The sequence below is a fragment of the Furipterus horrens genome, unplaced genomic scaffold (genome assembly GCF_987537825.1).
Source record: "Furipterus horrens unplaced genomic scaffold, mFurHor1.1.pri manual_scaffold_6, whole genome shotgun sequence".
Taxonomy (NCBI): Eukaryota; Metazoa; Chordata; class Mammalia; order Chiroptera; family Furipteridae; genus Furipterus; species Furipterus horrens.
The window spans coordinates 32,102,595-32,126,662 of NW_028327176.1; the positions used below are offsets into that span (position 1 = coordinate 32,102,595).

General features: G+C 39.0%; 1 protein-coding gene across 1 annotated transcript in view; it reads right to left on the reverse strand.

The window, feature by feature from the left end:
* Window positions 1-24,068, reverse strand: part of FSHR (follicle stimulating hormone receptor) — a 166,498-nt gene that overhangs the window by 141,762 nt on the left and 668 nt on the right. The window lies entirely within an intron of this gene.

Consider the following 24,068-nt stretch of genomic DNA (forward strand, 5'->3'; position numbering starts at 1 on the left):
CTTAAGAGAGGGGAAAAAATCCTTTTTTCTATTTCCCCAATTTCTTAGTATCTATTTCTCTCTAGAAAATTCTTATTTATGTTCTAAACTCTCTTCCTCCACTGCCCATCATGTTTTGAAATGGTTAAGAGCAATATCTTGAGGTCTTTCTTCCTGAGTCCAAATCCTGGATGTGCCACTTGGGCAAGTCACTTAATTGTTTTAGGCCTAGGTGATTATCTGAAAGTCAGGATAATAGTAAGATCTGCCCTGAGGGGTTGCTATGAGAAACAAATGAGCTGATATAGTGAAGTACTTAGATCTGTTCTTGACAGTTGGTATGTATTAAATACATGCAAGCCCAATTATTTGTCTATATGGCTGCTATGTATGGTGCCTCTGCTCTGCCTCCATTTTGCCATCTGTCCTTGGAAAGTCACTTAGCTTCTGTTTCCTCCTCAACAGCCAGGAGGGTTCCCTGGACACTGATCATTCCAAGTTCTGGCCTTGATTAGCTAGCTAGTGAATGTGACACTGACCTTCTTTCCGGTTTCATGATAGCTACTCTGTCAATCCAGAGAAGCTCAGTTCAATTCATTTCAATCCAGTTCAATCCAATTCAATTTAACTCATCAATTCAGTTTAGTGCAAGTCATTCATTTCATTTATTCCCAAATATCTCCTGAGGTCTAAGACATGCATAATACTTACCAGCCGTAAGACAGAAATGAGGCATGGGAATCCTTGTTTTTGAGAGTCTTAGCAAATCTGAATGCTTTGTGTAGCTTCACATTTTTTCTAAGTGGAGAGAAAATAAGAAAGACTCTGTCCTCTTAGGGGTTTAAAGGACTTTTCCTTTAAACAATCTTGAGGAAAACAACATTGAGCCAGCTGCTGGAAAATGCAATTCTGATATCTAAGTGGTTCTAATTATTTTCTACTCAAGGGGTGGAGTGAGTTCCTAAAGGCTGGCAAATCTTCCCAGAGGCTACAGCACACAAGCTATTCAACTTAGGTGAAAACAAGAGGGTGCCAGGGTCCAAACAACAGCAAAATAAGCAAAGCCTCAATTATGATTAGAGGGAGGTAGACTGGCCTTTACTGTTTAGTCAAAGGAAATTGATTTCCCCTGGAGTGTCACTTACACCATAATGATTATTGGAAGGGAGAAAACAGTTATGCAGAAAACAAAATTAGATGGGCTCCAGATCAGTAGTTGATCTTGACTGCTTGCCCTGAAGGCAGAGTTAGAAAAATGCAATGAATGGGGAGGCAAGATATTTGAAAACAAATTTTATATTTATTGTTTTATACTCAGTCATTCATGTTTTACTCCTTTCTTTTGAAAAGCAAGGTGAGTTAGGGATCAATAAACAAAATGGTAAATTTAGGTTAATTCAAGGAAAAGTTATCTAGGGCTAGAGGAGTCTATTTGCTTATGTGTCAAAGAGTAAATTAACTCAATGTTTAAGTAACTTTCTCCGAAGAAAATAGTTATTTCATAAACATGTAGCTTTAGATACAAAGATTTTCTCTGCATAATATGATCTCAGCTGGCCCCTATTCCAGGCATTTGAAACAAATAAATGAATATAAAGCTAATTCTATGCAAGAAGACTTATAGTGACTTAAGTAATTTGTATTTCTTAACTGCAAATTAAAGCAGGGTCTAATTTGTTCTATGGTCAGTCACAGAGATGCTTAAAGCTGTCCATTGGACCCAACCAAGTTTCTGTGAACAGCACTAAAGAAGAGCTTCCTAAGTTTTTCCTACTAGATAAACTTTCTTGAATATAAAGATCTAGGATGAAAATGTTAAATGTCCTCTACCCTCACCCAAGTGCTGTATTTGGCACATTTCTAAAAATGAAATCCATCATTCGGAAACAATATTTTCTTTAGGAGAGAAAACAATTTCTTTGATATGCGCTGTATGACTGTTCTCCAGGTCTCCTTCTTAGCTGCTATGCATTCTCTCTCACTGCCATGTCTTTAAGTCTTTTTTTCTATCTAGCGCATGTCGCACCTTTTCAAGAAAGCGCCCTTCATTTATTCTCAAGTGTAGGTACCTCTCACTTCAGAGAACTTCTGCAGCACTCAAATTTTGCTCTGTATATCCTGCCCTTATCTTTTTTTTTTTTTTTTTTTTTTTTTTTTTTACTGTGTGGTTGCGTCTCACTTGCACCCCTAACTGGGGACCTGACATGCAACCCAGTCATGTGCCCTGACTGGGAATCGAACCAGCGACACTTGGCTCGCAGGCCGACGCTCAATCCACTGAGCCACAGCAGCCAGAGCATATCCTACCCTTATCATATCAGCCCATGATGACTTGGAAAGCTTATTCTCCTTTTCTGCGTCTGTGCATTTGTGTCCATTCTGTTTAGCTACATTAGAAGGGTCGATGCATCAGGGCGGTGACTCAGGCTCTCATATCCCAGCCAATGGCCATGCACATGGGAAGGAGTCAATAAAGGTGTGTTGCTTGTAGTTGCTTGTGGTTGATGTACTGCATTGTTGAGGGTCTCAATAATTTTTCTGTAAAGAAGCTCAACTCGGGACTTTTATATCAGTTTTGGCTTGTTGCCATTTGGTACAGCTGCATGCTCTCTGTTGCTGAAATTACTTCAGTCAAATGGTCAGGACAGTAAATATACACAGAGAAGGCCATGTTGTCTCCATCCTGCTCAGGAGAAAATAGATCTGTCTTTTGGTCTAACAAACCAAAGCAACCCTTTCAGTTGTAATTCCATTTCTTTCTACTTTACTCACCACATCACAGTATTTATGGAACTGTTATGCCTGCCAAGGAGAACAGTTAGTGGCCTTATATTGTAGGTGATAGAGACATTACCATTCACCAGACTGATATTTAGGACATGTGTACTGTATTATTTAAAACTAATAATGCACAGGAAAAACATTAAAGTAAAAATGGGACAAAACCTTCATTGTAATACATTTATTTCCCTCTAGCACACGCAGCTCCTCTCCTTTGTTCAAGTGCACACCAAGAACTTCAGACACAACAATCCTAAGTACCAGACTGCTTTGCTGCTTTCAGCCACCTCCCCACACCTTCACTGCCTGGTCCAAAACAGCCTTGGGATTGACTTTCAGCATAACTTTCTGAGGAGCTATGCTGACCTGTTCTGTAGTGAAACTGGTGAAAATTATAAAAACCTAGCAAACTAATCAAACAAACAAACACACAAACAATATTCGAACCTCTGCAAATGGTCCTAAGGGCAAAACGCAGAAGAGGAAACAACTACAGTATTCTAAAAAAACACAAATCTATGAAAATTCATGAAAAGGGCAAAGTAATTTGAGCCCAAACCACTGCCTACCTCTCCCATCCCATCTCAGAGAAGTGGAGACTTCGCTCCAGACTGCTGCAGCTAAGAGTACAGGGTTTTCTTTTTTTCTAGGTTCTAGCTGGAGGGTCTTGCTCCCAGGAGGAGTAGGACTTGAACATTTCTCATTGTGCCTCCAGCTGCCTGTTGCTCAGGCTATACCCTGGGCAAGTGTTGTTGGGAAGTGGGGGGCTCCTTTCTTCTTAAAAAGCCACACTTGGGCACACAGAGGCTCTATCTTGGGTGTAACTTGCTGGGAATACTGGGTCCCAATAGCTCTTGCCTGCCTATATTAGGTGGCTGTTTCATGACAAAAGAGTCAAACTGAGATTTCAGGCTCTTAACCTAACCTTCACCAAGTGCTTAGGATGAAAGTCTTAGAGAGAAGCTTGTCACTGAATCCACTCCTTGTTCCAGAGCCCTGGGTGAGATTTTACCTAGGAGAGGAGTAAACTATATGAGGTCTGTCCAGAAGGTATCCAGCCATGTAATATGGAAAATAGAGACATTTATTGAAGAAGGCACAAGATAGAAGAAACATTGTACAAATGACAATGGTGCCTCAGTCCCCTTCGGACTAGGCACCTTGGGACCTCACACAGTTCTCCCAATCACCATCAGCTTCCTTGTCATATTTTCCTGAATATCATCAATGGTCTGAAATCTCTTCCATTTTAAAGGTAATTATAGTTTTGGGAAAAGCTAGAAGTTGCAGAGCTCCAAATATGGACCGTAGGGAGGTTGAGTCACCTGGTGATTTGATATTTTGACAAAAAACTCTTCCCAAGATATGATGCATGAGTGGGCGCATTGTTGTGGTGAAGCTGCCAATCACCAGTTGCCTATAGCTGTGACCTTCTGAATCATCTGAATAGTTTCTACAGAGGAATGTTCAACTTAATTCATAATTTGATGCAGATTTGTTGCGGTACTTGTTCAGTCATTTTGAATGTGATGGCCACATAGTACACATGCTCATTCAATGGTGTCTACTGCCCCCACTGACTAGTACAGTGAAGTCATCATTGTTCACGCATGCACATTCCAGTACACTGTCCTCGACTGCCAGGTTACATCAATGTCAAGTAAACCATTCTTGTTATATTAACAATGGCTGACCTTTTCCCAGACAAACCTTGTAAACATATATTCACTTTCTAAGGAAACTTCTTTATTTGAAACAGAGCATGGATATGTTTAAGCCTAAGAGTACTCTCAAGAATGGTAGAGGTGTGGGTCTAATGAATATCTAATGTAGGCCAGCTGGTTTGCTGAAGAGACCTGGAAAAATAAAACAGCTGGAAGGAGCCCCCCATGGAGTCAGAACAACTACCACGTACTGACTTCAGAAATGATCTCTTCAAAGGAGCTACAATTTGATTGGATTAATGTGTAGAGGAATTTATGCCCCTAGGGGATTGTTGAAAATAATAGCAGAGTCTACCTGTAAGTGAAATTTAATGTGTGGGTGTGGTCAAGAAAAGAAAGTAAGAGCCTTACTTGTGCTATTCTTCCCGGGTGACTATGGATGTATCCAAAGCTGTGCCTCCCCAAGTGCAGTATCAGAGGCTTTCCCTAAACAATCCAGTTAGTCACCAAAACAAATGAACAAACAAGCAAATAATAGTAACAAGTCATATGAGGGAACCAGTCCCCAGAATGCTGTAATGTATTATCTAAACTGTTTCTGGCAAACAATTGAGGCATGTACAAAAAAATAGAAAATTATGGCCCAAGTAGATCCCTGGAAGTCTCCAACAGGCTGCCTAGGCCCAGACTGGCACCGGATCTGACGCCACCAGGGGCAGATCCAGGAAGTGCAGATCATTCTAAGAAACACCAACAAACAATAGGAGTCACAAAAATGGGGAGACAGAGAAAAAAAACCCCATCAAAAAGAAAGGTAGAATCCCCAGAAAGAGTGCTAAATGAAATAGAGGGGATCAAACTATCAGATATGGAATTCAAAACATGGATTATGGAGAAGCTCAATGAGCTCAGCAGAAACTACAAGGAACTCCAGAAAAACTACAAGGAACTTACTGAGAATTACACCAGCATGAAAAAGGACAAAGAAGCTATCAATAAGAGCCAGGAGGAAATGAAGAATACGATCTCTGAATTGAAGAACACAGTAGAAGGAATTAAAAGCAGGCTAGAGGAAGCAGAAGATCGGATCAGCAAGCTGGAAGACAATGTAGACAAAAACTCCCAGACAGTGCAACAAAATGAAAAAAGACTGAACAAGACTGAAGAGGCTCTAAGACAGCTGCAGGACAACATGTCATTGTCAGCAGCCGTCCGTCTCGAGAGACGATGGTGTAGCTTCTTAAGAGTCTATCTGCACCGCCGAGAATGGCTGTGCAGTCCGACTCGGGAGTGACACGGTATCTGTCTCCTCCCGTGTTGAATCGACATCTTGCGATGACGCTGGAGTGTCCTCTCCAGTGAAGCTGAAGCTACAGAGCCTGGGCAGGGTGATATGGAGGGTCTGCTGTTGCCCATGCAGCAGACCCCCCCTCTCTTCGCAGCTGAAGGGTCCAAGGGAAAGACGGAGTCAATACAGCTTGGCTTCAGGTGCGCCACAGGAGTTGCCGGTGTTGACTACAACGTCAAACCGCCTTAGGGACTCCAGCTCCGGATTTTCTGTCGGGGTTTACTCCCTTAGCCTTTCCCCTGAAGAGGTATGCCGCAAGGCAGCGGAGGTTTTTTGGAGTCAGAGTTTTCCTTCTCTGATGTGCCCTGACTGGAAGATTGAACCAGCGACACTTAGCTCACAGGCTGACGCTCAATCCACTGAGCCAAACCAGCCAGGGCAGGACAACATGAAATGTAATAATATCCATATCATAGGAATTCCAGAAGAAGAAGAAGAGCAAGGGATAGAAAACCTCTTTGAAAAACTAATGACAGAAAACTTTCCTAACATGAGGAGAGAAAGAGTCATGCAAGTCCAGGAAGCACAGAGGGTCCCGATGAAGATGAACCCCAACAGGCCCACTTCAAGACACATCATAAGTAAAATGGCAACATTCAAAGGCAAAGAGAGAATTCTAAAAGCAGCAAGAGAGAAACGACATACAAGGGAGCTCCAATAAGGTTATTATCAGATTTCTCAGCAGAAACACTACAAACCAGAAGGGAATGGCAAAAAAAATATTCCAAGCAATGAAAAACAAAGGCCTACAACCAGAAATACTCTACCCAGCAAGACTCTCATTCAAAACGGAAGGTGAAATAAGGAGTTTCCAAGACAAAAGAAGGCTAAAAGAATACATCTCCACCAAACCAGCATTGCAAGAGATGCTAAAGGGTCTGCTTTAAGAAGATGAAGAAACAGAGAGAGACAGAGAGGAACACGAGTACAAAGGGGGAAAATGACAATGAATAAGTACTGAAAGAAAGAAGGAACTTCTACCATTTGCAACAACATGGATGGAACTAGAGAGAATTATGCTTAGCGAAATAAGCCAGGCAATGAAAGAAAAATACCTTATGCTATCCCCTATTACAGGAAACTAATGAACAACACAAACAAATGAGAAAAATTGAACCAGACATATGTAAACAAGGAATAAACTAACAGTAACAAAGGGGGAGATGGGAGGGAGAGAAGGGGTAAGAAGGGGAAGGGTCTAGTCAAAGAACATGTATAAATGACCCATGGATGTGGACAACTGAGTGGGGACTGAATGTGGGAGAAGGGGGGGCAGGGTGCAGGGAAGCAAGAGGGGGAAAAAAGTGGGACAACTGTAATGGAAAAACAAACAAATTTTTAGTGGGGGAAAAATGAAAATATAAAGAATGGAAATGCAAGTTCAGTGAATATTAGAAGGACAAGGATTTTCCTTCACACTGTATATTTTTCTCTCTATCTGATCCCTCCAGAGTTTGGCATTCTAAAGAAGTAATGACATAAGTTTCTTTGCATAAAACTAATAAGACTAGTTGTTAATAGAGGTTTTTTTGACTAAGACTTTGACTGGAATGTCATGCCTAAAGGAGACATGCTTGGGCTCTGGTTGTTACCAAAAAGCCCCGAGGAACTGGAAATGACTTTCTAAGATAATAAAAGCCCACAAGATAAAAGGCCTGGTACTGTGGTTGGTTGTGTGGTCCACAGCAATCTTTCCAGGGAAGGAATGAAGGTTTTTTTTTTTATGAAAGATGGCTAGAAGGGACCTTAAGGCCCAATGGAAAACCAGAAGGACTTGGAAAAGACAGGTGTGTACAGGCAAGGCTGAATGCCAGGTATGTGGTTCTGCTTATGTGCCCTGAAGGGCAGACTGAAGGTCACCCTAAATGTTCCTTGCATAAGTTCCAGCAAAGCAGAACTAAAGATCGTAAGTGATCATTTTCTGCTCTTGTTGTGTTTATGCAAATAAACAGGATAAATAAAAAAATGGACTTAATGCAGTCCCTTTACTGACAAGGAGGGTAATCTTAGGGAGAAAAATGATGAATCAAGGAAAATCACAATGCTCAGTGGTAGACTCTAAAGTAGTGCAGCTAACCGTCTTTAAAGTTTCTTTTCATTTAAAATATGTTTTCATTTGAAAGTTAAACTATGTCTGTGGTATCATCAAAGATGTTTAATTTACAGGCAAGAAGAATGTCAAGTGCCTTGCAACTGGATGTCTTTCTGATAAGACAGTCCTATAGATTTAGAGACTTGTATGTGGGTTATGTTACATAAATTAACACGTGTTTTCTGTTTTCAAAGGGCATAAGCCTGTGATCTCATTACCTGAGTGATTGTCTGTATGTATGGGCCTCACTTAATCCTGTCTGCATTGCTGCCTCCTGAGACTCAATGGTTTGGCTGAACTAAGTGGCTGGGTTGGTGAAGAATGGGGTTGTCTGTGGGCTTTACTTTAAAACTGGTTTCTCTTTTCTGTCCTAATGGCTTGAACAGAAAGAGCCCAGAGGTCTGAGAGGGCGGAAACCTAAAATATTCCCCTCAGCCCAAACTAAGTATAATGGGCAAAAGGGTTTTGGACAGGTAAGATGTGCCTGGCACGCCTTCCTCCAAAGAAGCCCCTTTTTTCCGTAATGTGGGACATTGAAAAATTAATACCTGTCTTTTGTCATCTAGTGGTTATAGATTGAATGATGTCTTTTAACCTTGTTGCCAAATCTGTTGCCTCCAGAATACAATAAGGATGCCAGCCTGTTAAACCAAGCATGCCATTGTCCAGAGACAGCCAACCAACCTGGAGTCTGCACGATCCTTCCCCATGTAGGAAGACCACCCTCCCCTCCACACCCCCACTCTTATTAGGGATTTCTGGACCCAAGGGTAGGTAGGACAACAACCATGTCCAGCTTGAAGCAGCTAGAAGAGCTCTAGACCTTCGCCCATTGTCCTTTATAAGATTATAAAGGGTCTTAAGTCTGAGAGGGAGGAGTAGTTATTTTTTATTGTTAAAATAAATAAATAAATAAATATTTAAAAAGAAGAAGAAGAATATATGAAAGGGTGAGGCAGGAGAGCTTGCTTGTACGACCCATGTGCGTGGACTTGGGGGGTGGATTGTTTGGGGAGGGGTGTGCTGGGCGGAGGGAAGTAAAGGAAAAAATAATGGAACTATTGTAACAATATAATCAATAAAATATACTTAAAAAAAATTATGGTCCATACACTAAAAAATAAAGCAGACAACAGAAACTGCGTGTGAAAGTGGCAAATGTCATATTTAACAGAAAAATATTTCAAAGTAGTCATTATAAATATGGTCAGAGAAGTAAAGAAAAGCATGATTAAAATATAAAGTATGCTGATAATATTGCATCAAATAGAGAATACTGATAAAGAGCTAAAAATTATAGTTAAAAACCAAGTTGAAATTCTGGTGATGAAGAATACAATAACTAAAATTTTAAGAAAATCACAAGAAGCTCTCTATAGTATTCTTGAACTTGCAGAAGAAAGAAATAGTAAAATAAAAAATTGATCAACATAGAATTTGCAAGCCAAAGAACAAGAAAAGAATGAAGAAAAATGGAGAGAGCCTCAGAGTCAAATGGAACAAAATTAAGTACACCAATATGGGCACAATGGAAATAAAAGGAGAGTAGAGAAGGAGAAATGATACAAAGTATATTTCTTAACCACAATGGAATGAAAGTAGAGATCAATAGCAGGAAAAAACAAACAAACCAGGAACTCATAAATATGTTAAAATTAAACAGTACGTTACTAAATACCAATGGATCATAAGTAAATAAAAAGGAAAATTAAAAATACTTTGAGATAAATGAGAATCAAGACACAACATACCAAAGCACATGGGGTACAGCTAAGGCAATACATATGGGGGAATTTATAGCTGTAAATGCCTGTATTAAGAAATAAAATAATCTCAAATCAATAACCTAACCTTCCATCTTAAGACACTGGAAAAAAGAAGAGCAAACTAAGTCTAAAGTGAGCAGAAGGAAGAAATAATGAAAATTATAGTAGAAATTAATAAAGAATAGAAAAAAAGTAAAGAAAACAACTAAAACCAAAAGCTGATTCTTTGAAAAGATTAAAACATTGACACGCCACTGGCCATGAAGCGTATGAAAAGATGTTGGACATCATTGCTCATCAGGGGAATGCCAATCAAAATCACAATGAGATGCCACGTCATACTCATTAGGATGGCTAGAATAAAAAAGTCAGATAAGAAGTGTTGAAGAGAATGTGGAGAAATAGGCCACCTCACATACCGTTCATGGGAATGTAAAATGGTTTAGTCATTTTTGGGAAGCAGTTTGGTGGTTCTCCCAGGATTAAACATAAGTTTTCTATATGACTCAACTATTTTACTCCTAGGAGTATTCCAAAAGAAAAGAAAAAATATTCCACAAAAAAACTTTTACTCAAATGTTTAAAGAAGAATTATTCATAATAGTCAAAAGATGAATAATTTCAATATCCATAAAAAAATGAAGGTAATTTTCAACCCCAGAAAGAATGGAATATTTTTACCTGTTACTACTTAAATGGATCTTGGAAATATTATGCTAAGCGAAAGAAACTAATCACAAGGGCCTTAAATTATGTAATTCCATTCTATGAACTCCAGAATAGATAATTCTATAGAGATAGGAAGTAGATTAGTGGTTGCTTATCTCTGGGTGGAAGATGGGTAGGTAGGGGAGTGATAGCTAAAGGGTATGGGTTTTCCTTTGAGGTGATAAAAATGTTTTAAAATTAACTATGGTCATGGGTGCACATACCTGTGAATATACTAAAAACCATTGAAATGTAAACCTTAAATGAATGAATTGTATGGTATGATTTATATCTCAATAAAGGTATTTTAAAAATAAAGTGGGCAAAGCTAAAAATAAAATAATGGTGGAATTCTAATTGTAATAATATCTCACAGGTGTTTCCTTGGGTATGAGGAGATAGAAGGTAGAGAAGGCGGTGGTGGTTGGCGGCAGGGAGCTGTTGCCTGTGTTTTGTTGGAGTTGAGAGGTATGTTTTATCACCAAACTTGCCATAGAAGCATAGTAATTGAGGATTTAAGGTTTTTTGGCTTTGGAAATAGATGATAGACAATACCTTCAATTACTCATCTGACCTTAGGCAAATCATTTTACAGGGACTCAATTCTTATTCCTAAAACAGGTAAGGTTAGGGAGGAAATGTATGCTCACTCAAGTGCATCTAGCAAAATATTCTCTGATTTGAAAAATAAAGCAGGTTCACACAGATGAAGACTTGCCCCACATAGAATTTTAAAGTATATGTCTACAACATATTTGGGGTTGTACATGATATCTTTCTCAATCCTTTAGTTCCTATGGATCTATATGGAAACCCATTTGTGAAAGCATATTTTTGGTTAACTACATCTCACTAAATCAAAGTTTCCTAGTGTGTTCTGTGGAATAATTATGGGCTATGTAAAATTAAAATGCCTCTGAGAACCTTGAATATGTTATGTGTACTATGAATCTCTAGAACAGGAGTATAACATGCAGCATTTTCTAAACCTATCTGATGATTGAAGACTTTTTAAACATGTACTTTTTCTGGAGGGTCTTATGGAACAAGAGTTGTGAAGAATACTTTTTTAAAAATGTTAAAGGACCAGCCTTCAAGAGTTTAAGATATTTACCCTCCACGAGGGTTTTATACATGTTTCAATTTCAAAGTCTTAGAAATTAGGGAAATATTTTAAGCCCTGAGAATTTATTTATTAATGGTGGTGTTGTGGCAAATAACAGGTGAGATATTTTGGGGCAACTGAGCCAATTTGATGCCTCTCAAATCATATCACATAGGAAGTTGTGAACTAGTTAGAGCAACATTGGTCCAGACTTTAAGTCATAAAAGAAAGTACAACTCCCCACATTTAGAAAGAAATCTTTAAAAAGAGGCTGTGAGTTCATATTAGATCAATAAAGATTTAAAAATAAAAAACTCTGTTGAGCTTTTGAAACATCATCAGCGTTCAGCTAATTGTACAAGGACCATTTAGGGAGTATCTACAGAGATCCAAGCCTCCAACAAGCACCCCGTGGTCATATGGCAGTCACTGCTGCTAAGCCTCTACACCTGTAAAAGATCAGCTAGTCAATTTGCTGAGAGTTGAAACCATCTTCACAGGAAGTGTAAAGGACAACAGAAAGTTGGAATCAGCCCTCCAGCTGCCTCCTCCATAGGCACACATGTCATTCAAATTTAGCATTATTAGGCAGCTTTTGGTTATTCTGCAATTTATCACTGGAAGTGGCCATTGACATTTTACTTTTCAGCCCTTATTCTATTTACTCATGAACCCCACTCACAGATTTTTCTGTCTTTCTTTTTGTCTATCTCTGTACTCCTTATTGAGTAGTTATTGAGTACCTGATCCTGCTGGGTGTGGAAGGGGGTGAAATATTAACCCCCCGAGAGCCTAGCTAATATACGTTTAGTATTATGGATGACTTGCAACACTGCATATTTAAGCTCAGATGAAGAGTTTAGATCTTTTGCTGTAGAAGTTCATAGGACAGGGATGTTTGCTTTTTTTCACAGTTAGTAAAAAGAGTAAGCATTTAAAAAATTTTCCTAGGCATTTAAAATTTTCCCCTAATTTTTAACTTACAGTTGACACTCAATATTATATTGGTTTCAGTTTTATAGCATAGCGGTTAGACAGTTATATAACTTACAAAATGATCCCCCTAATAAGTAAGATTAGGGTTTTAAGATCAATTATATAAGGAAATTCAGTTTCAATTCTGACACTGAGAGTTGAGTGACTGTGGGATAGTTCTTTCAATTTCACTTTCCTTATTTCCCAAAATGGGAACAGTAGTAGCTACAGTGCCAGACAGTTGGGCACTATCCTGTAAGAAGCATAAAACATGGTGATATAATTGGACTTAATAGGTATTTTTTACATTCAATCTTCTACTTCTTATTTGCTTGAAGGGGCCTTTCATTCATTCATTCAGTTCATGTATGTGTTGAGCATTTACTTTGTATAAGGAACTATTTTATGTGCTTGAATCCATGCCATTATAAAACTTTAGTTCTAGCTTTTAGCTGGGGAAGATAAATAGGTAAACATACAAAAACATTCAGATTGCAGTTAGTTTAAGGAAGAAAAGGATCATGTTAGAGCAGTGGGGATGCTGCTAGAGTGGAGTGGTCAAGAAAGGTCTCTGGCATTTGGGTAGAGAATGGAAAGATGAGAGCCCATGTGAGGAAGAGAGAAAAACCATTCTAGGCAGAAAGAAAAGCAAGTGAAAAGACCAAAGGTGAGAAGGACCTTGGTGTATTTGAAAACCAGAAAGGGGTCCGGGGTGGCTAGAGCACAGTGGTGATGGGCAAGCTGCATATGATGCGCACATGCCTGTGGGAAGCGGGCCGAAGTATGAACAGGTAGTGCCTGGCAGCCAGGCTCCAGAAGCGAAGGAATCTTGTCTGTTTTGCTCACTGCTGGTTCTCTAGCCCTTAGAACAGTGCCTGCCATAGTAGGTAATCAAGAAATATAGGTTGAATACATTTTATTGTCAGTGCAATTCTAAATAATTATATGCTCTACACTTTTCAAAAGTCTTTCTAGCTGCTGTGTAGGGGATAGATTCACGTGGAGAGGGGGTGGAGGCGGTGGAGACTTGCAGTAGTTTAGGAGAGAGATGACGGTGGTTTAAACTAGAGTTACGGTAGGAAAGACAAGAAATGGAGACATTTGAGCTGCATTTTAGGGATTAGATACCCAGTACTTGGTATTGGATTGGATTTGGGGGTGAGGGGTTGGTGATATGTGCATTTATATGGATGATGAAGACCGGAAGAGGAGTTTCTGAAGAGTTTAGGATGATTCACTGTACTATTTTCTACTTGTTGGATTTTATTTATTTTTATTTAATTACTTATTTATTTTTTGAGGCATAAAGCCACAAGGACAGAGGAACAAGAACATTTTAGGATTGTGAAGGACATGCATGAGTGTGATTCTGGAACTAGTATTGCCAGCATCTCCTGGGGCCGGTTAGAAATGTAGAATCTCAGCCCCACCCCAGACTTACTGAATTCAAACGTGCATTTTCCCAGTATATTCCTCTGATTTGCTTGCACATTAAGGTTTTGAGGAGTGCTGATTTGGCAGATTGTAGAAAATGGAATCCTAAGCTAATGTAATGTACACTGCACAATCCTAAATTTCTCAGGAAGTGGAGGCACTGGTGAGCCTGGAAGTGGGGGAGGGGAGGAGCTAGGAGGAGGCAGCCAAAATAAAGAGCATCGGTAGAAAGTTCAAGAGGCAGCCAAAAGTCCTACTCAGAGCACTCAGGAAAGTGCTCCTCCTTACCTGAGTAAAACACCAGGCATTTCTTTTTTAAAGAAAGTAGAATGGAGTTTCCAGATTGGAGGATGTCAGGGACCACATATGACAGCTGGATGGTGAGAACCCCAGCCCTTTCCCCCACTGTCAGAATGCTGGAAGTTAGGGCTTTACCCTCACATAGGAGCCGGGAAGAATCTTTCCCAGGGAATCTGACCAGCCCAAGAGGGAAGATCTAGACACTGACACAGCAATCCCCCAACTCAATGGCCCACCGTTTCTTTTATTTGTAGTTTCTGTTGTTTTTGCTATTTTTTTTTCTCCTGACTCTTATCAGAGATACTTTGTAATTTTCCAATCTAGCTATTATAACTGTTTGTTCTCTTCCTTTTGTCTCAGTATTTGGGGGAATCAGATGCCATTCCAAGACTGTATGTTCTTATTGAAGGAACTCAGGTTTTCACAATCAGGGGCCTGATAAGCAATTTTGCTACTGTAGGCAGGATTCTAGATGACCTCTTTGTCATTCCCCATATTCTTATATTTGCCTTCATTACTTTTTTAATTTGTTTTTAAATTTAAAAATTACTTTTGTTGCATTTTCTGCTGCCCCTCCCCTTCCCAATGTATTTACTTACTGAACTGTTACACTGCTTGCCCACAAAACAAATACAAATGAAATGAAGGTTTTTTCTTTTGTGCCCTGACCAGAAGTTAGCCTTGGTGGGAATATGGCAGTTGGCAAAGATTTGGAACTGATGATATTTGCTCAGGCTGTGATCTGATGATGAAGAGTAATCATTCTTTTGCACTCAAAAATTATTTTTTAAATTCTAAACATAGCCATACAAAACACATACAGCAGTTTGAAATTTAGAAGAAAGGGAAATTGCTGACAAGTTCGGGAGCATGCAATACTTTCTCACTAGTGTTCCCTTTATGCCAGACTAAGACATTTTTAAGGTGTGTCCTTCTCAGAAGGCCATCTGGGCTTTGTTAAGGCTGACTGTGTGATTACCAGATTTCAGAGAGATGACACTCAGCTGCTCTGGGGGGAAGCTGACCCACACAACCCATTGACATGTAAACTCCTTTTACCCACTCCTTCTGCAATATCCACATAATAGTATTCATGGACACAAGTAGCTTTAGGAAAAATTATGAGATTGACAAGGAAACAGCGCAGCCTGATTCCCCTTTTGCTACTTCCATCAGTCCCTTGTATTTTTATAATGTGAAAACTTCTAGTCAAACTTAAATAATTGGACATCTGCCAGTTAAATCCTATCATCAACTTACTGATGTTCATTTGTCATTCTATTTTATTTGAGGTAGATGTTCTCCTTGTAAAATAGAGCAAGGATTTTCTGATCTTTTAAAGAAAGGGGTATTCTGGAAGTGACCTTATGCAGCTTCTGAAGTCAACTCTAGGTGGCCATAAGATCAAATCTAGATGGAACAGGCAGACCCCTTTCTCCTCATTAACTTTTTTCTGGCATCAAGCAGGGAAGCATATTCTCATTGGCTTTCACTAGGCATCCATTTCTTTCAGCTCTCATGCTCTATGATTTCAGAATGCACAAAGCAACTTGCAATTACTCGTCAAATGAGTGGTATTGATAAAGACTCTTCTGGGTTCTGAGGGGGGATTTTGATTGTTGTGGGTAAAAGTAAGGAAAAGCATTATTGTTGTTACTTGTTTACTTTTTTAGCAACTCTATGAGAGCAGCATTGTGCCTCTCCTATTGATTCTTTTCTCCCAAGTGCCTGGTTATAGTGCCTTGTACAAATATAATCAATAGATATTTGCTGCTGAAAGAAACTTCATAAAAAATGAGCATCTTTACTCTGGTCTTAAAATCTGAACAATATTGGAGTAGGAGAATTTATTTCAGGTTGAAGAAAATAATAGTATTTGGGTAGGAAAATACAAGATATATTTGGGAGCTGAGGAATATAAAATAGTGCACAGAGCAAAGGGTTGAGAGGATGGAAGATGAGAGAGGTTGGGAGAATTAATTTGAAGCCAAAATGTGGAGGGCCTTAATGTCAAATTTTGAATTTTTGTCCTGAATCTGGGCATTGGAGCCTACAGAGGAATTAAGCCAGAGCAAGAGATCAGAGCAGGGAGCCGGGGCGGGGGGAGGGGTTGAGGGGGAAGGAAAGAGACTAAATGCACAGAGACGCATGCAGAAGCTGTTGCGGTGAGATGAGGAGGAGAGCACAGGTGGAGGCTTCTAGGGATGTGATCCTATCTTCTGATTGAATATGTAGTAGACTTCCTTAGAAGGAACAGGATATTTTAAATTGGGGCCACTCTTGAAAATCTTAGTGCTTAAGACTGTGGTCCTTTTCTATAAGAAGCTTTTCTTTTTTATTCACTTCTTATTGCAAGAGGATTCTGGATGAAACATTCCATGACCTCCCATCAACCTTTGTTTATTTTGTTACAAATTTAATGTAGCAGCTGGGATCTCTCACAAATTCTTTGCTTAAAACCCCTTAACAGAGCTGCCTACTAAGGCTAAGGGAACCCTTCTCAGCAGTGCTTTCCCCAAGACACACACCTGAACTCATAGTAGTTCAGGATTTACATACCTCCTGGACTCTGAGGCTTAGGAAAAGCCTACTGGCTTTGAGAAGTTTGGTGCCTAAAGATGTTTGTGAAAGGAAAGTGTTTTAGAATTGAAGGAAACTGAACATCATTTTACTTTAACTTGTCACCTCTCTCCTGGTGGATTTTCTCTCTCATGTCCTTAACAGATCTTTTTGTTTCATTGAAACTTAGCTGCACTTTTTGGGTCCCTATTTCTTAGATGTTTTCGTCAAGCTTGGCATTAAGGAGATATAGAAAATTGGCTCATGCTGTACCTTTTCCACTATTTCTCACCCAGGATTCTGTGTCGGCTGTGTTGGCTCTTGCTGAAACAGGTCTGAATGAAGGGATGAAGAAAGCTGGACTCAAGCCATTCCTAAGACTAAAAATATAACTGAGTTCAAGTTAATGGTAAGAGTCTGGTTGCTTTATTCAAATATGTTTTGCACCTTCCTTGAAGACTTTTTCAGATCAGTTGCTGGCAGATTCCATATAAAAGAACAAGGAAAGGGTATGTTTAGGTCAGAGACACAAAACATTCTTCAAGAAACTTCAGGGAGAGGTCGGATTAAGAACAAACATCCAAATCTCATTATAATTAGATCCTAAGCAATTAAAAAAATATCTATGTTCTCTTTTTCCTAAGTGACCTTGTGGAATGTATAAGCTAAATTGGAGAGTCTAAATCTAACAGCTTAAAAAAATTATTGTCCAGTCATCCACAGTGACTAGCTAACCCAATTAGTGACTTTGGAGAAGGATAATCATTATGCTAGGTGAAATAAGCCAGTCCGAGAACGACAAGTACCATATGATTCACTCATACGTGGAGTCTAATGAACAAAATACATTAACAAACAAAATAGAAAGAGACTTAGAGATACAGAGAACATATTTACAGCTCTCAGAGGGGAGGGGGTTGGGAGGCTGGGTGAAAAAGAACAAGGGATTAAGTAAAAACAAAAACAACAAACAAACTCTTAGACACCGACAACAGTATGGCGATTACCAGAAGCAAAGGGGAATGGGGGAAGGTAGAGAGGGTATCGGGGGATAAATGGTGATGGAAGGAGACTTGACTTGGGGTGGTGAACACACAATACAATATACAAGTGACATATTATAGAATTGTACACTTGAAACCTTTATAATTTTATTAACCAATGTCACCCCAATATACTCAATAAAAACTTATTTTTAAGTTAAATGAGTTTCCCATTTGCAGCCAAGATGTCCTCCTTTTGAAGCTTAGGCTTCTGTGACAGAGGACTTGGGTGAGGAAGGACAGCACTCACTTTTAGGTAAACAAGGGGATTTTCTCATTACCAAGCAAATGCAGTTTTGAGCTACCATGCCTCTACTCTTCAACTGCGGATAATGACTCTGTAAATTATAGTTCTTAACCAATTCTCAGGGTAGAGTTCATCTTCTCCTTTAAAGCATTATGTCCCTGAAATATAATTTCTACTTTTTCCTTTCAAGGTACTGCATTCTATAGCTATTCCTTTAGTCAGTTTTCTAATTCCTCTGCAAGGCACATATGCCTCCCTTATCCCCAGCTCAATCAGATTCCAAATGTTGGATATGGATATATAGTTTCTTATAAAAGTAAGCACAGGATTTTGTTTTGAGAGAAAGGATTGTGTATGTGTTAACATGAAAACTGTGCTGTTTGTTTCTTTCAAAGACATATCTAAATAAAGCAATAGGAGCCTCCAGATACGGGCACCAGCTGCACAATGGGGTGTTTGGTTTTGATATCCTGACAGAATTATAATTATCAAAGCACATCTGGGGAGCACAGGAAACCTAACATTCAGGCTTTAGAATCTTACCTTAATTGAAAAAAAAAATATTTCATTGAACATTTCTGCCTGGTTTAAAGTGATTCTGTTTAGGCAATTTTATTCACTTTTAAAATATTCTTCATAGGTATAGAGAAGCTGGTATTATTTCTTAAGTCAAGAGAACTGAAAGACATGCCTACAGTATAGAATATTCAAACTTTTAACTTAGGAAACCTTATTTCAAGTCTATGTAGCTCTCTTTTTGAATAAATTAATAACTATAGAATGATATACAGACATTAAAAAAAACAAACACATAAAACCCAAAGAAGACAGGGAAATGTTCAAATTCTATAGTAGTTCACCACAGGGAGAACAATAATCATCTTTTATAAGAATCTTTTCTTCAATACTGAGGAGCAGAGCAAATAAACAGATGCAGTTCTCCCTAATTTATTGTATCATTTGTTTTTACACATAATTGAGGGCCCAGAACATAGACCACACTGAATCAGGCATCATTAGGAGTACAATGGAAATTTTTACTGCGATTGAGGAAACAAGACACACATGAAAAATTATGTGGAGAGCAAGACTGTGCAATGAACAGTACCAGTGTTCAGATTAAATAAAGATGGGATGGTCAGGGAAGACCTTATGAAAGAGGCAACTTTTGAGAAAGACTGTGATAAGTAGGTTGGATTTCAAGAGGCAAAGAAGAAATTGAGGATAGCATAAGCAGCAGGCATAACAAAAAGGCACAGGGAAGCAGAAATGCACAAAGTGGGCTTCAGAGTGAGTAGGTATCAGCCTCTCAGAGCAGCTGGCTCCTGTGGCAAAAGGTGAGAGGTGAAGTCAAAAAGGGGAGCCACTGAAGGATTTTGAAGTTGGGAATCGTAACATGGTGGCAGTGGTGTTTTATGGGGAAAGATGGATGACAGGGTGCAAGTGGGTTTGGAGAAGAGAGAGATTGGTAGGCAGGAGATAAATTAGGAAGTTACCATATAATCAAGACTTTAGATGTCCAGGACCCCAAAAGACAATGACAATGAGTTGTCACTAGTAGTAGTATGAAGGAGTTTGTAAAGCGGATTAGATATGTGCAATCAGGAAAGTGAAAGCTACCTGATGAGGAGATTTGAATCATCAATATCCACCAAATGAGAGTGTCAGGAGTGGTTTTAGCAGTTTTATAATTCATTGTTTTATCTTCCCTTTCCTCACCTCAGAACAGGTGGCTCCTAGTTCCACCAGAGCCATCCTGTGTCCTTCAGAATTATCTCCTTCACGAGAACACTGCATATTCCCACACAGCTACTGTTCAGGCACAAAACAATGAAAACCCAGCCAAGCATCCATCTCTAGCTGTTCCTGAGCATGAATAAAGGGGTCAGGAGGTCTGGGCTGCAGTTCAGTCTTTATGAGGGATTTGTTCTGGTGGCTGGAGTTGGATAGTCCACAAGTAGATCAGTCCTTCACAAAGTACGTCTGCATATTCACCCTCGAAGATGCTCTTAGAGAAAAAGATTCCACAGTTCAACATGTTTGCACGCATCAAAAACTCTATTACCCTTTTGGAGATCACAGAGCTTATTGGCATAGCAAAGGTGTCCCTTTTGGGCAAACAGCACTGAACTAAGGACCTACTAAGAAAAGACTAACCTAGGAATACTTTAAAGCTCCTCACTAAACCATAATCAATGGTGATAAGATATTAAGAATGGTCTAAACCAAGACAGCAATCCAAGGAATATAAGGCAAAAGAAGAAAATAAAAATGGAAATATATAATTAGATAATTAGAATTAAGTACTTGTCAGTTGAAATTGCAGTGAGATACAGGAACTTCGCTGTGAGGAGAGTTGTCAATACAGGCAATTTACAATCTAATCTCAGTATAGGTCTGCCTGTGATGAGAATGACCATCAAGGGACCCCTTTCTCCTCTTAGTATTGTGATCATCTAACCCTGCTGAGTAAAAAGATAGCTGTATTCATATTGTTACTTAGAGTTAAAATTTCAGATTTTGAATAGGTGTTCACATTCTCCTTAGAAATTCTACCTCCAGGAAGAATTAAGCAAGATCAAAGGGTCCTTTCTAGGTCCATTGACTGCCTCCAGGTGAAGCTGCATTATTAGAGTAAGTCAGAAATCAAAATTCCTTTGACTATGGACAGAATGAAACCTGATCCCTGAGTTCTCGAAAGATATTGAAAGCTTGAAGGAATACATTTTCTTAGAAAGAAAATGCACGCAGAATAATTTTTCAGCTACTGGAAGCAGGAGAGAATAATTTTTAAGTAAGTGGGAGACTATAAAGTATATCAGAGTTATGAAGATCTTTAAATAAATTTTCCAAAGCATTCCCATATCTATTGATTCATTTGATCATCATAAATGCCTAGTATTTTACATATGACAGCGGGAACTACCACCACCACTGAAGAGTCATTGTGGTAGGTGTTTTATTTACAGTGTTTCACTTAATCCTCATAGTAATTCTATAAGATACACACTACAATTTCCCTTGTATAGCCAAGAGCCCACTTGATAGAGCAAAAAACAGTGGTACAGCCTGGGTTTGAACTTGGGTCTCTGGAATTCTAGACTACACTCTTATCATCTCTGACTTGTCAGAACCAAGTAAAGGCCCATCTGTAAGTATTACCTTAGAATTTCCTCCATTCCTGACCCTGCTCTCCTAGTTTTAGTACTTCCACCAGAGTGCCATGTTGTCTTAGGCTGCTAAAACCCTATGTAAGCCAGTATATTTAACTACTCTCATCTGTAGTCTAAGTCAGAAGTGGGCCATTGACTGTCTCTGGACCATATCTGGCCTACTCTCAGTTTTTCTATGGCCCATGAGCTAATAACGTTTTTCACCTTTTCACGTGATTTAAGAAAATCAGAAGAAGCATGATACTTTGTGACTTGTGAAAATTATGTGAAATTCAAATTTCAGTGTCCATAAAGTTCTGTTGCTAACAACTATGCTAATTTATTTACATTTTGTTTTGGACAATGCACCTACAACTGACAGAGCTGAGTAGTTGCAACAGAGACTAAATTATTTATTATCTGACTCTTTATAGAAAAAAAAATTGTTGACCTCTGGGCAAAATTTGAAAGGACATAGTTTTATTTTAACAGGAAGGGATGAAAGCAGTCAGAAGACTTTCACTGCACACAACATGCAGAGGAGATACAAACAGGCTCAAGTTTGGATCCCAGCTCTGCCATCCAGGAGCTGTAGGGATGACTCTGCTCATGTTACTGAATTTTTCTGGCTTCAGTTTGCCTCTTTTGAAAAACGGAGCAGTGATACCAAACTTGCAGTTCTACTGTGACATTTTAATGGAGTAGTGTGTGTAAAGCCTCAAGTCAACAGTAGAGGCCCCGCAGTAAATGAATCTGTTGATGGTGCTTCTGTGTGCTTTTGGTGTTGCTACCAGCATGTGCAGCTCGTTGGGAACTAGAAATCTTTAGCAATACCTGGAAGGTACATAAAATGAGACTGCTGCAAGGTGGATAGAATATGACAGGATAAAAATGTACACGGTGAATTTAGGAGTGGTTTCCCCCACTGAATCCGATTGACAGAGAAGCTTTGACATGCTGATGGATTAAGCAATTGCAGTCCTGGAAGCCCAGCTATTCCATTCACCTGCACCTGATTTGATCATCATTAAAGTCAATGCCCAAACTTGGAAGACTGCAAGGTGAATTGGAAATACTTAGCTGAACAAGCACTTCATCTTCCTTCTACCAATGTTCCAGATAATCCTGATTCAATCCTTTTAAAGAAACAAAAACAATTGCTCTTTCATTCTAACATGTCTGAGATCAAGTTCACTTGGCATTTTATCTGCTGTTCAGTAATTAATAAACTGACCTAAAAAATATCCCCCCATATAATTTTTTTGTGTGTGTCTATCTGCCAAAGCAACATTTATCTTATTTTCCTCAATACATCTTGCTGAGAGCATTGCAAAACTGAACTCTAGAATGGTTCAACTCATGACCTACTAATGAATGGGTAGAGAAAAAGATCTTCTCAAGATTAGATATCTGGGAGAATTACTTTAGTCCTCAAGGCTTTCCAACAACCATACTCATTCCTCAGGTGGAGGAAGATGCTAATAATAGGCAAACACTTTCTTATACTTCATATTTTAGCAACTCTGGACACTGTTACATATCTGTAAATAAGGGGTTGACCATAGGTTAGCCTTTGTCAGGAGTGTGAAATTTGTTCGACACACTCTCTTTTATAATCTCTTTTCTCAGTTGCAAAGTGCTCTTGAGAAGAGATATGTGTTAGTCATTTATAACTTAGTATGAATTTTTAAAAAAATCCTACCCTGCTCTTTTCACACTAACTTATACACATGCTCCCTGAGGTTTGGGGTTTGGGGATGAATTTTATTCTTTCCCTTCCTCTCTCCCTCTTGTCCTTCCTATTTTCTATGCAGAATTAAATTTATCTTCTTTTTGTAAAAAGATATCAGAAAGCAGTCTAGTGTAGAAGGGAGTTTTGGATAGAGGAGCATCACCCTCACATTAAATCTTGTTAGGGTTTTTCTGCTTTAGTAACTGGTTGGCACTACATGAACGACAAAAAAATTGGAAGAAATGGAGAAGAGATAGGAGAGGTGTAAATGGGTGTGTATATGTGTGCATGTGTGGGGTATATGTTTTTTAGTGCTCACAACAATCCAACCAAGCAGGTAGATTAAAACTTTAGAAGTGAGGAACCTGAGGTTCGGAGGGGGTTGGTAATCATTTAAAGTCTTTTAGACGCAAGTGACTTGTTGCAGGAGCTCAGGTGCATGGACCATCTCCAATGTTTATAATGACCTAGTAAACCAGACTTAGTTTACCATAATCAGGAATAACTGTCTCATCTGAAGCAGTATAACCGAAATTCAGAATAGACCAGTTATTTTCCCTGTTGCTGTAACTACCTTGAAATAGGATCTGAGGACTTGAGTTGTCGAAGAAAAAAGTAGCAACCAGGACCAACCTAGTCTGTGACCATTTGTCCCTGAGTGAAACTCTGAAATACAACATCAACATGTTTGAGTGTAGATATGGTAACCAGTGAACTGAAAAGATGAACACCTTCTGTAATACAGCAAGAGTCATTCATAGCTTCGGGGGTGGGGGGGACCACATTTGAAACAGGTTTCCAGAATAGCAGCTTTGTTTAAAATTCTTGGTCTAAAAACACTGAGGATGTCTACAGTCTGAGCCTCAACTTGCCAGTTCTCAGGGGAAGCAACACTTTTGCTCTAATACACTCAGATATGGGATTTTAAGGAAAAAACAACAGTAGATTGTAAGTCAAAAGACCTGATTTGTAGTTTTGTGAGAGTTCAGGGAATTATCTTGACTCTCCAGACCCCAGATATCTCATTTGAAAAATAAAGAGATAGAGTGAAATGATGTTCAAGTTCTTGTCCAACTCTGTCTACTTCCTTTTAAAATAGTTCAGTAAAAATCTGAAGTTGAGAATCATGTATTCCCACCTGCATGAAAGATTATACTGTCATTCTCTTTCCCTCTCTCTCTCT